Raw genomic sequence first — 10,665 nt, forward strand, 5'->3', positions numbered from 1 at the left:
TCCCTCAGAAAGAAAGCTGGTTTTCAGAATCTACTATATGTTTTATACAGTTTAGGCAGAGTAAGTCACTAATCTCAATTCCAGGAATGGTGGGTATCCTCTTAGAAATCAAGTTTCAGGCACTAGCCAAGGGCCTCCATAGAAACAAAGCTACTAAGCTGCTCCTTTCTGCTCACATGATATCTTAGGAAATAACTTCTTTCAATGCACATGTAATTTTTAAAAATAACTATTTTATTTAACTTTATTTATTTATTTTAATTTGACCAGAGAGGCACAGAGCGAGAGAAAGAGTGATAAAGTGAGAGAGAGAGAGAAAGCAAGCCACCAGGTCTGGAACTCAAACCAGGGTCAGCCATATGGGAGTCCAGCACCCTTAACCACCACACCACCTGCCGGCCCCAATTCACATGTAATTTTTGATGTACTACTTAAGATTATTTTTACTATGGTAATGCCAACTTTGTGTTCAAATTGGAGTTGGGGAGAAATGTACAGTAGCATACTCTTATGCAAAATTTCTGCCATTATAGCCTCAATAAACATGAATAATTTTGAGAGCATAGATAATAGTAACGTAGTAAAATAGTTATGTAGTTATGGGTTTAAAATATGTATTGCTTTTTTTAAAAATTTACTGATTTTTAATGAATACTTATGTGACAACTGGCTTTTGAAATTCTTAAAATCTCGTTCTTTGGTGTGAGCCAGATTTGGCATACCCCAGTAATCCAATCACTTGTCAATCATCAGTTCTTATTATGTCTATTCATGTATTGTTGACCAACTACCCAATTCAAGGGTTGAGGAAAGTATACTTCCAGTAAGGTGGGAGAAATAATGGATGATTCATTGTAATGCCCTCTAACCTACCACATAACCTCCTATTTTGAGTTTTCTTTTATAGTTTTTAACCTACTTTATGTAATTTAATCATAATTTAATTTGGCTAATAAAGAAACTGAAGTCCTGGTTTTATTCTTGGTTTATCATTGACTCGAGGGTAGAGTATAGACAAGAGACAAGAGGCAGGCAGGAGAGTTTTTGTTTTACTTTGGTGCCCTAAATTTAACTGAGAGCAATGTTCTCTGCAAAGAATAAAGCTTACTTTGCCAAGAGGCTTGTAAAGTCTCACTGGATTTTTAGTTTATAGTTTCTTGGCAACTTTTTTTCAAGATTCAGGTTAAGGTTTTTTCCAGTGCATTATGTGGCTTAAAATGGAAGAATTTCCAAAGCTCTAGTCCATGGACCTTGTTTTCTACTTACAAATGCCTTTCAGCTTCAAAAGCCTTGGCTGTGTATGAGGATTTATAAGCTGGGCCATTTAAAGCAACTCTGTTTGATGCCATCACTATTTTCCTTTTTGTCTTGAGAAATGTATCCTACTTTTCAGACCAATGAATATATGCCCTATTGCACTTGAGAAGCCTTATCTATCTATCTACTTATTTATTTATTTATTTATTTATTTATTTATTTATTTATTTAATGTTATGCCCACACAGATAATGAAATAAAAATTGATGACATGTCAATGGAGAGAATCTTTTTGTGATTTACATTCAGTTACCCACAGAACCTTGAATCTCTGTGTGTATACACCCAAAATCCCAGGAGGAGAATGGAGGACAAAGGATTGTAGTGTGGACATTCCGTCTGGGAAGAGACTTCTCACTTTCCCTCTCACTGTCTCTCTCTGGCAAGTGTATGCTAAAAAAAATTTAGAAAAAGAAAGAAAAGAAACAAACAAAAAAGAATAATTGCCTCAATTTTATTTCCCACAGTTTATAGACACTCAGAAAAATAGCTACTATCCTTTAGTGCTAAAGGATATTTGCAGGAAACATATTATAAGGAAATAATATTGGCGCTTCTATAAATGGTTAATCCCATTACCAATTCCACTTCATCCTCTTGTCTGGTTTGCTCTTTGTCTTCAGGTAATTTGCATATGTGTTTCATCTCCCACATTAGATTATAAGGCCCTTCTGGATAGGATTTTTTTTTCTGCCCATTGTATCATTTTAGACTCTTTTATTTATTTATTTACTTTTTAAGATTTTTGCCATAAGGCATATGCACTTGCTGGAGAGAGACAGTGAGAGGGAAAGTGAGAAATCATTCCTCAGAGGAGATGACCATGCCACAATCCCTTCTCCTCCGTTCTCCTCTCAGGATTTTGGACACACACATGCACACACACACACATACATAACAGGTGTAATTTTCAAACTGCTGGTTCTGGGTCTCAGACTGCAGTCAGCCATGTTGGAGTCCAGTGCCTTAACTTCTAGGCCACCCATTGCACTCTAGGTGATTCCAGAAGAGACAAGAGTATGGCGAGAGCATGGGGAAACAAAAGGAAACAAGAAAGTATGTGACCATGAAGCGAATGCTTAGTCTCAGTGATCAGAGACTTAAAGAAAAGGATAGATTAAAACCTAAAAAGAAAGAAAAGAAAGATCCTAGCACACTGAAGGAAAGACATGTCCCCTAACACCCTTCCTGCTTATTCTTTCAATATGATACACAGCTGAGTCCACCTCACCACATCCGGGTTGATACCAACTTTATCAACTTTTCCATTAAAGCCAAACTGGACTTAGTGCAATCCATGATGGACTGTCTGGATCCAAGAGTGTCCCTTGTATAACTGACAGGGTAATGGCTGAAACTGAGAAATTGGGGCAAAAGTATCGAGTGGCTCTCAGGATGGCTAAGGATCCAATTTGAACGATTACCATGCACACATAAAGGAACCTATGCGGATGACTGCTTAGTACAGAGAGTAATTCAGCACAAGTGTTACATCATGGCCACAGTTGACAGAGACCTTAAACAAAGAATCTGGAAGATCCCAGGAGTTCCTGCCATGTACATATCTAACCGTAGATATAATGTTGAGTGGATGCCAGATGATGATGGAGCCCCTCGGTTCTAATTCTTAAAGGACAAAGTTCCTCTGCATTTCTTTGACCAAATATCTCTGTTGTCAGTTCATTAAACATGCTGGCTGTTTTTCATGTACAGGCCACCCCCCAAGGTGAAGAACTGAAGCTCAGTGCTGTCTGGATTGCTAGAGATGTATGTTGTTACTGTTGTACATGTGTTTTTTTCTATTAAAAAAGGAATCATCCGTCCCTCTTAAAAAAATTATTATTCTGTTCACCTATTTGTTGTATAATGAGCTGAGTATGGTCAAGTACACTTACTTTTCTCTGCTGTTTTGAAAATGTTTGTTTCATAAAAACTTATTGCATCTTTGTTTTTTTTTTTTGGAGAGGTTTTTGCTATAGGGCACGTGTGCTCGCCAGACAGACAGAGAGAGACAGAGAGACAGAAAGTGAGAAATTACCCCCCAGGGGGATGGCCATGCCACAGTCCCTTCTCCTCCATTCTCCACTCAGGATCTTGGGCATGCATGCACACGCGCCCGGCATGAGTTTAAGCCACAGGGTCTGGGACACGAACCACGGTCGACTACATGGGAGTCCAGCAACATAGCTATTACACTAACTGCTGGTCCCTTTCTAGTGCATCTTTTTATTTTAAAAACAAAAAAACTATTAGGCCACCTGCTGGCCCCATTTTAGACTCCATTAAAACCCATATATAATTGCACTGGGGAAGGACTGGAACAGAAAAAAAAAATCAGGAACAACAGCTACAGTCTTCAATTCCTTTGTAACAATAATCAAATTGTACTTCTCAGTCAGTGATGAATGTGTCCATGAAGACTTTTGAAATCCATAATGATTTCATGCCAATACATGTTCCAGGGACACTGCTACAGGATCCTCTGTAGGGTCTCTATCTAGGGTTGTAAACATTCACACCATTACCTTTTTGGCTTCTTTGATCTCACCACAGCAAAATGTTTTCCTATCCATTATTTCAAAAATGGATACCTTCCTGTGTGCTGGGTATTCTAGCAAGAGTTCAGCCTGTCGATACTTCAAATCTGTTTCATCATGACTTCCCCTAGAAAATTGTTCCTGATCCCAAAGTCTGGCGTAGAGACCCATTTGTGTTTTCACCATATACTGTGCCTATGTCTGCCTTGATATTCACCATGCTGTGATTGGATAACCTGTACACCTCTGTAGATTGTAAATCCTTTAAGGACAGGAGCTCTATTGTACCTGGCTTTTGGTTTTCAGCACCTGTAAGGGATGTCACACAAAATAAGCAAGCCCTCAGCACAGGCTTATAGAGTAAATCAATGGACGTTTAAGAAAGATGCAGAAAGGGGCCTGCAGGTTGGACAGTGGCTAAGTTGCTGGACTCTCACAAGGCCAACTGTGGTTCAAGTCCCAGACCTGGTAGCTTAAATATCACACTGTGTGTGTGTGTGTGTGTGTATGTGTGTATGTGTGCGTGCATGCCCCAAGTCCCAAGAAAATGGAAGAGAAGGGATTGTGATGTGGCCATCCTCCTTAGGGGGGTGATTTTTCTCTCACAAACTCTCTCCAGCAAGTGCACACACCCTATGACAAAACTTTTAAAAAGAAATTGAAAAGATGCAGAGAGGTATGCGAGTCTTCCAAAACTTCACAGAAAGTGTATTATGAAAACACTTCATGGAATCTTTAAAATTTTGCAGCAAGGTATATTTGTTCTTTAATTTTATATTTCCAATAACTTTTTGAAGTACCTTCCTATTTCTCCACTTGAGATTGTCACTGTCAGTGTCACTCATATTTGCAGACTGAGCATGCTGACAGCCATCTTGATTCTGAATCCCAGTAGAAATCTAAAAAAAGATAAAAAATAACTCCTAAAGCTTTATACTTTCTGAAATGTTATCCTTTAGTACAGTTAAATCTGACTGAACTTTTCAAAGGATAATTTCATAAATTCCATAAATCTGAAAGGGAGATGCCAAAACACTGCAAGACTATGAAATAGCTATTGCTATTAAAATGTTTTAGATTAACATAGAGATTGCTCTATTTGCAGTCATGTGGATTGTTAAAATTGACTAACACTCTCTCTCTCTAAATGTTAGTGTTTCTTATTGTTATGATTATATTCTTTTAAAATTTTCCACACCAACTAAAGTTATCTTTCTTGGTTTTTATTTTGGATCCCTGCTAATCTTTGACAAAATAACTATTATAGACTGGGGGCAAGTAAGATATACTCTGTTATGGACTTGGGATATTCAAGTCTATCTCTTTTGCACTAAACTATGAATATTCCATAAGGATATGACTGCTTGATGTTTAAAATCTTACTCTTATTTCTGTACACAGAGTTTGAAAGAGCTTCTATATGATTACGAGGCACCAGATATTGTGCTAGGTTAATTCATAGTAAAACTAAATATGTAATGAGCCAGAAGTTTAAAAATACATCTGGAATATTTAAGTTTAAGCCACCGGGTCTGGGCCTCAAACCACAGTCAACTACATGGGAGTCCAGTGACATAGCCATTATGTCAACTGCTGGTCCTACCTCTGGAGTATTTTATACAAGTAAGTCCTTAATTATTTGACTGAATGATAAATCTGTGAGTAAATAAGATGAAAAAAATCAGATTAATAATTTCTTAGAATAATTGTATTGTTAAATATTAATGTGAAATTATTCTAATTGTCCATACTGAATTATAGCATTACATGAACTGATTGGTGCCTGGATTTTGAGCTATGGTAGTTTTTTAAAAAACTTATTTTAATACAAAATAAATATTGGTATCAGTATATATTTGAATCATTAAGCTTATTTTTGAGAGTTTGTTTCCACATTTGTTGTTTCTAGATACCTTATTCTCCCCACGTGAGTGGTTACCTTTTACCATGTGAACTTATCGAAGCTGGAACTGTTTTCAAGTAATTTCTTCTCTAGTTGATTCCAGGTTATCGTTGTTCACAAGATAAATCAGCATGAATTTTAGCTGTTTAAAGTGAAGGGTTGGGCATTACATGCTGAAGATCAGCATAGGGAACATATTTCAGTTTCAAGAGGTTATCTTCACACAGCTGGCTTATTTTGGGGGGACAGTGCTACATCTGTGGCTGCAGAGAAAAGATGGTCTAAGAGGCAATCGTTGAAGTTGTTACTGATATAAGTTGTGTCTGTTGAAAATAACAAACTCAGTCACCGAAATAACCATGACTTCTGAGTCCATGTTGTATCAGAATACATGTTTTGTTAGAAATACTCAAAAATACATATGAGTGTGTGTGTGTGTGTTATGTAAGACAAATATTGATTATACAAGAAGGCATTCAATTATCGTGGTTATTGGTAGGGAAGGCTGAATTAAGTCTTTTCAAAGGATTTAATGATATATGAGTTTGTCAAAAGGGCAAGAGGCGAATTATAAACATAAATTTATTATGTGAAGTAAGGAATAGTTTTAAAATATCCTGCTTGGAAATAGCTAAAGATGTTGCATTATTTGAAACTATGCAAAAGGAATGTTAATAGTGTAGTGTGGCTTTGTGGACATTTGGGGGCTGACTTGTGAAGGGCCCTATATTCCATACAGAGGAGACTTTATCATGTTAGATATTAGAACCAGTAGTAATTTTTATGTTTGCTATTTAATATCAGACCCATTTAAAAATGAAAATCAATAATAATGTAAGAAATGGTTGGGAAGAAGAAAAGAATAACAACAAGAGAAAATTGAGTCAATATGGGAGGTGTTTGTATTCTGCAGCAAAGCCACATCATGACTATCGGGGAGCTTCTAAGAAATGCGCAATGCCAGACTCCACCAAAACTTTAATGTAGAAATGAGTCATCTGAGATTCCTGTTATATTTGGATACTAATTTAGTCGTTTGTGAAGGTAAACAATATTTAACTTTATACCCAACTTCTCTATGATATCTATGGTCCATTCATCTATTCGCTACACTTCGAGTACTAAAGGGAAGGCAATAAGGGTCAGAGACAAAGAGCAAACACTGTGACACAATTTAAGAGATATTTACAAGACAGAATCACCAGGAATTAATCAAATATATGAGGTGTCTGTATATAGGAAGTTCTTGATCATATTTCTATTCATAACTTAAGCAAGATTAGATAGATATGAATGCAAAATATGTTAATAATGTTCTCATGGTAAAAGTAATATATGTTTGTTATTGAAAGTTTGCACACAGAGAAATGGAGAAGAACAAATGTAAAGATACCTATTTTCATGTTCCTGTAAGAACCAACATTACGGTTTGGTCATTTGAGCCATTTCTCCACCCCTCCCTCCCACACCACCAAATTGTAGACTTGTAGACACTTACAAACTAAAACAAGAACTTGACATTGAACTGAGTGATAGTCAATTGTAAATAAGATTTAGGGAACTACATTGTGTGAATAGACCAAATTCTTAGAATGTATTATATATGCCAGATGTAAAAAAAAAAAAAAAAATTGTTCTGTTTTCCTCCTCTTTGTCCCTGAAAGAGTGCATTGCTCCATGCTACAGGCATGTACATAATATATGCTTCAGTTGTCTGTCTAGAGCCATTTGGGAAGTAAGGATCCTCTGCCATTGTCTCTGGGCTTGCACAGTAAACATCATGGTGCAGAATCCGCTATGTTGAGCACTGCCATCCTACAAAGGGAGAGTCGAAACACAGTCTGATTATATTTATGAGGCAAATGTGCCTGTGGGTTGATCAGTTTGAAGAACAATAGATGATAAACTAACATTTCAATCACATGCTGTAAAACAAACAAGAGCATTTACGTGGCTTGCCTAGTTTTCTTTACAACCTAGAAAAATAGACTATCTTAACCCTGAGAAGCATCCTTTCTTTCTCTCCATTAAAAAATATCAGAAAAAAAAATCTACAGCAGTTTTTATGAGGTTTAAGCATGAGAGAGAATGCAGAGGAGGGAACTGGTTAAACTCTTGACAACATCCATACCATTATGTAATAGAAGTTGAGTTTCACTTTTTTTGTACCCTCTTCATGATTCAATTCTTCCATATTCTCCAGTGAACAAAACACAAAATAGAAGACAATAGAGAAATTTGGCATAATTGTATTTCAACTATTCCCCCAAACCTTTCTCAACCAAGCAGTTTTTTAAATTAAATGGAAGAAATCTATTGATTATAATGTAAATACAATGATAGCAAAAATTTTACTCTGTATTATGTCTTTTTTAATTTCAAAATATTTATTTATTCTTTTAAAATTTATTTTATACATTCAATCACTATCCCACAACTTGTAAAATGAATTTTCCCAGCATAAATACACTTCCCACCAGTCCAGTCAAAGACATTATCATACACATTATTATCAACAGACAATCCTCTATTTCTGTGTCCTTTAAATGATATGCCTATTTTTATCCTTGATTTTCTTCCTCTGTATTTTTCCTAACAACCCTACCTGTAAACACTTAGCACTCACAAATTTTCCTATGAAATACGACTTATTTGCCCAGTTAATAAATCTAAAAAGTCCCTTTCTTAGGCTGTCCCTTTTTTAGCCCTGCTTCTCTGACACACTGTGTGATCAAGTAGTGAGGCCCATAGCTGGACAACTCACTCTGGGACTGCATCCGCACCTACAGGCTCTGCCTCTGTTTGTGTTAGAGATACCCTCTTGAAGAAATTTCATCATGTCTTCCTTCATGGTGATAAATGCTTCAGTACATTGCCTGCTTTATTTTAAATTGTTATCACACTTTGTGAAACTTCATGTATAGTGTAGCCATTTTTTTTAGTGTTTTCCTGTTATCATTGAAGATGAGATGAAAATTTCTGTTCCTCTCTGATTTTTGTTTTTAGTTTTGAAATGTGGAAAGAGAAATATTTATTCCGCGAATTTACATATGGAAGTCTATTTATTCTATTTAAAAGTTTCATTAGTATTTAATGTTCTTAACCATCTCTAATTTGGCATTTTTGTATTTTCCCCTTTTTATCAAGTTTATATAAATATATCTATTAATATTATCTTGCAATGTTCCAGATCTTAGAATTATTTTTCTCTACTCTGTTGACCCTTCATCTGAACTAGTAGTATTTTGTTGATTTCTGTTATTTACTTTTTTATTTTTATTTCTTTAACAGGATATCTCCTTTTTCAGCTTCTCAGGACTACAGATGTACATCACTTGCCTACTTTCAATGTCTTTTTTTAAGAGAAATTTCTGCTATAGGGTGCATGTGCTCACCAGAGACAGAGATGAAGAAACAAAAAGTGAGAAATTTCTCTTCCCACTGCCAAAGATGACCATGCCGCAATCCCTTCTCCTTCTTTCTCCTCTCAGGATCTGGAGCATGCATACAATGCACCTGGTGTGAGTTTTGAGCCACTGGGTCCAGGACTTGAACTGTGGTAGGCTACATCAGAGTCCAGTGACAACCATTATGTCATCTGCTGTTCCCAATGTCTTTTTTTTTATCTTCATTTCTTTCCCATAATTTTATTGTTGTTAGGTTGAGTTTTATTTTTTTTTATCTCTCCAGCAAAGAGTGGATTTTATTTTTACTTTTAAATAGAATGCTTATTTGATATATAAGCCACTTTTTTAAAAATTAATAATTGTCCATGAGAAAACAGCAACTTTTTATTCATTTGCATATTTGGTGAAATTTTGTTATTCCCTTTTTCAAAGTACACACCTTACTATGGTTCAAATCTGTTCTTACAAAATAATGACATAGCAGGATTTCTTCCCACTAAATTCTAGGGAGTATATATTTTAAATTAAATATTGTTACACTTCAGTTTGCCCATTAGTTTTTGCATCATGCCCAGAGAATATAAATTATTTAGTGTTTTTTTAAAATTACCAACTTTTTTGATAAGAAAATAGTTGGAGGGTAGTTTTAATATAATATCATTTTCAAAGTGGTTATACACCTTTACCTTGATCACCTGCCCTCCTCTCTATCATCTTCCTATAGTTTTAGAGTCAGCAATGTGCTATTTATTACCTAATGTCTCTCTCCCAGTATTTCATATTTCAGAAGACGGACATGTAAACCAAGATGAACTAATTCAGGGACAGAAGGAAGTCAATAAGAGTCTTCCCCCCCATCATTTAAAACCAGGACATAAAGTAAATATGCCAGTGAGCTATGGTTTCCTTGAATGAAAGGCAAAATGTAATAAGGTGGAATTTTGGACTCTCTCTATTAGGGATGGCTGAATAACCATCCAAAAAAACTTAATGCCTTTGGAAAATATCCACATTTTAGATTATAATTTTTAGGGTCAGCACATTCAATTCTTCTTGGCTTGGCTTCCTTAGGAAAGTTGGATCAGTTGTGAGCAGGCAACTCAGTTTCTGTGGGATGGTGTCTATCAGCTGACTCACCTTGGTTTTCTGTTGTCCATTTCTATGTATGCCTCCTATCCCTCCAGCAGCATAGCCTGGCATGTTTTCATGGCCACAGTGACGTGTAAGTGCAAGGAACCCTAAAGTTTAAGAAATCATGCCACTCATACGAAGTCTCTGAGGTCGAAACTCAGGACTCACACCTAGTCACTTCTGCTGTGTGCTACTAGCCAAAATTGGTTGAAAGGCCATCCCAGAGTCAGGGTGTAAATGCGGAATGAATAGTTATAGAGCAAAGGGTATAGATACAGAGAGGACGTTCATTTGTACTAACATAATGATCAATTTTCATAGTCTTTCCTCTAGAACCAATCAATGATGTCCTTCTTGTTTACAAAATGAA

The sequence above is a fragment of the Tupaia chinensis genome, unplaced genomic scaffold (assembly GCF_000334495.1).
Source record: "Tupaia chinensis unplaced genomic scaffold, TupChi_1.0 Scaffold142468_1, whole genome shotgun sequence".
Lineage (NCBI taxonomy): Eukaryota > Metazoa > Chordata > Mammalia > Scandentia > Tupaiidae > Tupaia > Tupaia belangeri.